Source organism: Carassius gibelio, chromosome B22 (genome assembly GCF_023724105.1).
Source record: "Carassius gibelio isolate Cgi1373 ecotype wild population from Czech Republic chromosome B22, carGib1.2-hapl.c, whole genome shotgun sequence".
Taxonomy (NCBI): domain Eukaryota; kingdom Metazoa; phylum Chordata; class Actinopteri; order Cypriniformes; family Cyprinidae; genus Carassius; species Carassius gibelio.
In genome coordinates, this window is record NC_068417.1 from 42167005 (window position 1) to 42172004 (window position 5000).

General features: G+C 40.9%; 11 non-coding genes across 11 annotated transcripts in view; all 11 read left to right on the forward strand.

Moving 5' to 3' along the window:
• LOC128003143 (5S ribosomal RNA) overlaps window positions 1–111 on the forward strand; it is a 119-nt gene extending 8 nt beyond the window's left edge. Inside the window, exon 1 of the ribosomal RNA XR_008175873.1 lies at window positions 1–111. This exon is cut by the window's left edge and continues 8 nt beyond it. This is a non-coding gene — a ribosomal RNA (5S ribosomal RNA).
• Window positions 112–880: 769 nt separating this feature from the next.
• On the forward strand, window positions 881–999 carry LOC127995930 (5S ribosomal RNA). The gene has a single exon (XR_008168856.1). It is a non-coding gene; the product is annotated as a 5S ribosomal RNA (ribosomal RNA).
• A 221-nt stretch (window positions 1000–1220) lies between these two features.
• Window positions 1221–1339, forward strand: LOC127996840 (5S ribosomal RNA). The gene has a single exon (XR_008169727.1). It is a non-coding gene; the product is annotated as a 5S ribosomal RNA (ribosomal RNA).
• Window positions 1340–1704: 365 nt separating this feature from the next.
• Window positions 1705–1823, forward strand: LOC127997918 (5S ribosomal RNA). Its single transcript, XR_008170774.1, has one exon. It is a non-coding gene; the product is annotated as a 5S ribosomal RNA (ribosomal RNA).
• Window positions 1824–2044: 221 nt separating this feature from the next.
• LOC127996841 (5S ribosomal RNA) lies at window positions 2045–2163 on the forward strand. Its single transcript, XR_008169728.1, has one exon. It is a non-coding gene; the product is annotated as a 5S ribosomal RNA (ribosomal RNA).
• Window positions 2164–2384: 221 nt separating this feature from the next.
• Window positions 2385–2503, forward strand: LOC127997919 (5S ribosomal RNA). The gene has a single exon (XR_008170775.1). It is a non-coding gene; the product is annotated as a 5S ribosomal RNA (ribosomal RNA).
• Window positions 2504–2724: 221 nt separating this feature from the next.
• Window positions 2725–2843, forward strand: LOC128003866 (5S ribosomal RNA). Its single transcript, XR_008176578.1, has one exon. It is a non-coding gene; the product is annotated as a 5S ribosomal RNA (ribosomal RNA).
• Window positions 2844–3475: 632 nt separating this feature from the next.
• LOC128003520 (5S ribosomal RNA) lies at window positions 3476–3594 on the forward strand. The gene has a single exon (XR_008176243.1). It is a non-coding gene; the product is annotated as a 5S ribosomal RNA (ribosomal RNA).
• Window positions 3595–3959: 365 nt separating this feature from the next.
• LOC127997920 (5S ribosomal RNA) lies at window positions 3960–4078 on the forward strand. The gene has a single exon (XR_008170776.1). It is a non-coding gene; the product is annotated as a 5S ribosomal RNA (ribosomal RNA).
• Window positions 4079–4299: 221 nt separating this feature from the next.
• Window positions 4300–4418, forward strand: LOC127996843 (5S ribosomal RNA). Its single transcript, XR_008169730.1, has one exon. It is a non-coding gene; the product is annotated as a 5S ribosomal RNA (ribosomal RNA).
• Window positions 4419–4639: 221 nt separating this feature from the next.
• LOC128002787 (5S ribosomal RNA) lies at window positions 4640–4758 on the forward strand. Its single transcript, XR_008175525.1, has one exon. It is a non-coding gene; the product is annotated as a 5S ribosomal RNA (ribosomal RNA).
• The last annotated feature ends 242 nt before the right edge of the window (window positions 4759–5000 follow it).

Here is a 5000-nt window from a genome sequence, read left to right on the forward strand (position 1 = left end):
CCATACCAACCTGGCTATGTCCGATCTTGTCTGATCTCGGAAGCTAAGCAGGTTTGGGCCTGGTTAGTACTTGGATGGGAGACCGCCTGGGAATTCCAGGTGCTGTAAGCTTTTTGGACATTTTTCACTTAGTATATAATAATTTTGCCAAAAAATAGAGTCAGTGCCTGATCTCTGAATATTAGCAGGTTTGGGCCTGTTTAGTACATGGATGGGAGACTGCCTGGGAATATACTGCCTTTAATTATAATTTTGCATTATTGAGACACTGTTTTCCTAATGAATGTTGTTCAGTGCTTTGACGCAATGTATTTTGTTTAAAGCACTATATAAATAAAGGTGATTGATTGATTGATTGAATACCAGGTGCTGTAAGCTTTTTGGACATTTTTCACTTAGTATATAATAATTTTGCCAAAAAAAAAGTCAATGCCCGATCTCTGAATATTTGCAGGTTTGGGCCTGGTTAGTACATGGATGGGAGACAGCCTGGGAATACCAGGTGCTTTAATCTTTTTGGAAAATTTCACGAATTATATAATAATCTTTCATTAAAAAAAAAAAAAAAGAGTCAATGCCCGATCTCTGAATCTTAGCAGGTTTGGGCCTGGTTAGTACTTGGATGGGAGACCGCCTGGGAATACCAGGTGCTGTAAACTTTTTGGACATTTTTCACTTAGTTTATAATAAGTTTGCCAAAAAATAGAGTCAATGCCCGATCTCTGAATCTTAGCAGGTTTAGGTCTGGTTAGTTTTTTTATTAGAGACTGCCTAGGAATACCAGGTGCTTTAAGCTTTTGGGTTTTCTTTACTACTTATGTAATGTACTGGCGATAAGATTGGCTGTTCTTTAAATAGCCCTCTCTTTGCAGCAGACTTCGCTTACGGCCATACCAACCTGGCTATGCCCGATCTCGTCTGATCTCGGAAGCTAAGCAGGTTTGGGCCTGGTTAGTACTTGGATGGGAGACCGCCTGGGAATACCAGGTGCTGTAAGCTTTTTGGACATTTTTCTCTTAGTTTTTAATAATTTTGCCAAAAAATAGAGTCAATGCCCGATCTCTGAATCTTAGCAGGTTTAGGTCTGGTTAGTACTTTTATGAGAGACTGCCTAGGAATACCAGGTGCTTTAAGCTTTTGGGTTTTCTTTCCTACTTATATAATGTACTGGCGATAAGATTGGCTGGTCTTTAAATAGCCCTCTCTTTGCAGCAGACTTCGCTTACGGCCATACCAACCTGGCTATGTCCGATCTCGTCTGATCTCGGAAGCTAAGCAGGTTTGGGCCTGGTTAGTACTTGGATGGGAGACCGCCTGGGAATACCAGGTGCTGTAAGCTTTTTGGACATTTTTCACTTAGTTTTTAATAATTTTGCCAAAAAATAGAGTCAATGCCCGATCTCTGAATATTAGCAGGTTTGGGCCTGGTTAGTACATGGATGGGAGACTGCCTGGGAATACCAGGTGCTTTAATCTTTTTGGAAAATTTCACGAATTATATAATAATCTTTCATTAAAAAAAAAAAAAAGATTCAATGCCCGATCTCTGAATCTTAGCAGGTTTAGGTCTGGTTAGTACTTTGATGAGAGACTGCCTAGGAATACCAGGTGCTTTTAGCTTTTGGGTTTTCTTTCCTACTTATATAATGTACTGGCGATTAGATTGGCTGGTCTTTAAATAGCCCTCTCTTTGCAGCAGTCTTCGCTTACGGCCATACCAACCTGGCTATGCCTGATCTCGTCTGATCTCTGAAGCTAAGCAGGTTTGGGCCTGGTTAGTACTTGGATGGGAGACCGCCTGGGAATACCAGGTGCTGTAAGCTTTTTGGACATTTTTCTCTTAGTTTTTAATAATTTTGCCAAAAAATAGAGTCAATGCCCGATCTCTGAATCTTAGCAGGTTTAGGTCTGGTTAGTACTTTTATGAGAGACTGCCTAGGAATACCAGGTGCTTTAAGCTTTTGGGTTTTCTTTCCTACTTATATAATGTACTGGCGATAAGATTGGCTGGTCTTTAAATAGCCCTCTCTTTGCAGCAGACTTCGCTTACGGCCATACCAACCTGGCTATGTCCGATCTCGTCTGATCTCGGAAGCTAAGCAGGTTTGGGCCTGGTTAGTACTTGGATGGGAGACCGCCTGGGAATACCAGGTGCTGTAAGCTTTTTGGACATTTTTCACTTAGTTTTTAATAATTTTGCCAAAAAATAGAGTCAATGCCCGATCTCTGAATCTTAGCAGGTTTAGGTCTGGTTAGTACTTTGATGAGAGACTGCCTAGGAATACCAGGTGCTTTTAGCTTTTGGGTTTTCTTTCCTACTTATATAATGTACTGGCGATTAGATTGGCTGGTCTTTAAATAGCCCTCTCTTTGCAGCAGTCTTCGCTTACGGCCATACCAACCTGGCTATGCCTGATCTCGTCTGATCTCTGAAGCTAAGCAGGTTTGGGCCTGGTTAGTACTTGGATGGGAGACCGCCTGGGAATACCAGGTGCTGTAAGCTTTTTGGACATTTTTCTCTTAGTTTTTAATAATTTTGCCAAAAAATAGAGTCAATGCCCGATCTCTGAATCTTAGCAGGTTTAGGTCTGGTTAGTACTTTTATGAGAGACTGCCTAGGAATACCAGGTGCTTTAAGCTTTTGGGTTTTCTTTCCTACTTATATAATGTACTGGCGATAAGATTGGCTGGTCTTTAAATACCCCTCTCTTTGCAGCAGACTTCGCTTATGGCCATACCAACCTGGCTATGTCCGATCTTGTCTGATCTCGGAAGCTAAGCAGGTTTGGGCCTGGTTAGTACTTGGATGGGAGACCGCCTGGGAATTCCAGGTGCTGTAAGCTTTTTGGACATTTTTCACTTAGTATATAATAATTTTGCCAAAAAATAGAGTCAGTGCCTGATCTCTGAATATTAGCAGGTTTGGGCCTGTTTAGTACATGGATGGGAGACTGCCTGGGAATATACTGCCTTTAATTATAATTTTGCATTATTGAGACACTGTTTTCCTAATGAATGTTGTTCAGTGCTTTGACGCAATGTATTTTGTTTAAAGCACTATATAAATAAAGGTGACTGATTGATTGATTGAATACCAGGTGCTGTAAGCTTTTTGGACATTTTTCACTTAGTATATAATAATTTTTCCAAAAAATAGAGTCAATGCCCGATCTCTGAATATTAGCAGGTTTGGGCCTGGTTAGTACATGGATGGGAGACTGCCTGGGAATACCAGGTGCTTTAATCTTTTTGGAAAATTTCACGAATTATATAATAATCTTTCATTAAAAAAAAAAAAAAGATTCAATGCCTGATCTCTGAATCTTAGCAGGTTTAGGTCTGGTTAGTACTTTGATGAGAGACTGCCTAGGAATACCAGGTGCTTTTAGCTTTTGGGTTTTCTTTCCTACTTATATAATGTACTGGCGATAAGATTGGCTGGTCTTTAAATAGCCCTCTCTTTGCAGCAGACTTCGCTTACGGCCATACCAACCTGGCTATGTCCGATCTCGTCTGATCTCGCAAGCTAAGCAGGTTTGGGCCTGGTTAGTACTTGGATGGGAGACCGCCTGGGAATACCAGGTGCTGTAAGCTTTTTGGACATTTTTCACTTAGATTTAATAATTTTGCCAAAAAATAGAGTCAATGCCCGATCTCTGAATATTAGCAGGTTTGGGCCTGGTTAGTACATGGATGGGAGACTGCCTGGGAATACCAGGTGCTTTAATCTTTTTGGAAAATTTCACGAATTATATAATAATCTTTCATTAAAAAAAAAAAAAAAGATTCAATGCCCGATCTCTGAATCTTAGCAGGTTTAGGTCTGGTTAGTACTTTGATGAGAGACTGCCTAGGAATACCAGGTGCTTTTAGCTTTTGGGTTTTCTTTCCTACTTATATAATGTACTGGCGATTAGATTGGCTGGTCTTTAAATAGCCCTCTCTTTGCAGCAGTCTTCGCTTACGGCCATACCAACCTGGCTATGCCTGATCTCGTCTGATCTCTGAAGCTAAGCAGGTTTGGGCCTGGTTAGTACTTGGATGGGAGACCGCCTGGGAATACCAGGTGCTGTAAGCTTTTTGGACATTTTTCTCTTAGTTTTTAATAATTTTGCCAAAAAATAGAGTCAATGCCCGATCTCTGAATCTTAGCAGGTTTAGGTCTGGTTAGTACTTTTATGAGAGACTGCCTAGGAATACCAGGTGCTTTAAGCTTTTGGGTTTTCTTTCCTACTTATATAATGTACTGGCGATAAGATTGGCTGGTCTTTAAATAGCCCTCTCTTTGCAGCAGACTTCGCTTACGGCCATACCAACCTGGCTATGTCCGATCTCGTCTGATCTCGGAAGCTAAGCAGGTTTGGGCCTGGTTAGTACTTGGATGGGAGACCGCCTGGGAATACCAGGTGCTGTAAGCTTTTTGGACATTTTTCACTTAGTTTTTAATAATTTTGCCAAAAAATAGAGTCAATGCCCGATCTCTGAATCTTAGCAGGTTTAGGTCTGGTTAGTACTTTTATGAGAGACTGCCTAGGAATACCAGGTGCTTTAAGCTTTTGGGTTTTCTTTCCTACTTATATAATGTACTGGCGATAAGATTGGCTGTTCTTTAAATAGCCCTCTCTTTGCAGCAGACTTCGCTTACGGCCATACCAACCTGGCTATGCCCGATCTCGTCTGATCTCGGAAGCTAAGCAGGTTTGGGCCTGGTTAGTACTTGGATGGGAGCCCGCCTGGGTATACCAGGTGCTGTAAGCTTTTTGGACATTTTTCACTTAGTATATAATAATTTTGCCAAAAAATAGAGTCAATGCCCGATCTCTGAATATTAGCAGGTTTGGGCCTGGTTAGTACATGGATGGGAGACTGCCTGGGAATACCAGGTGCTTTAATCTTTTTGGAAAATTTCACGAATTATATAATAATCTTTCATTAAAAAAAAAAAAAAGATTCAATGCCCGATCTCTGAATCTTAGCAGGTTTAGGTCTGGTTAGTACTT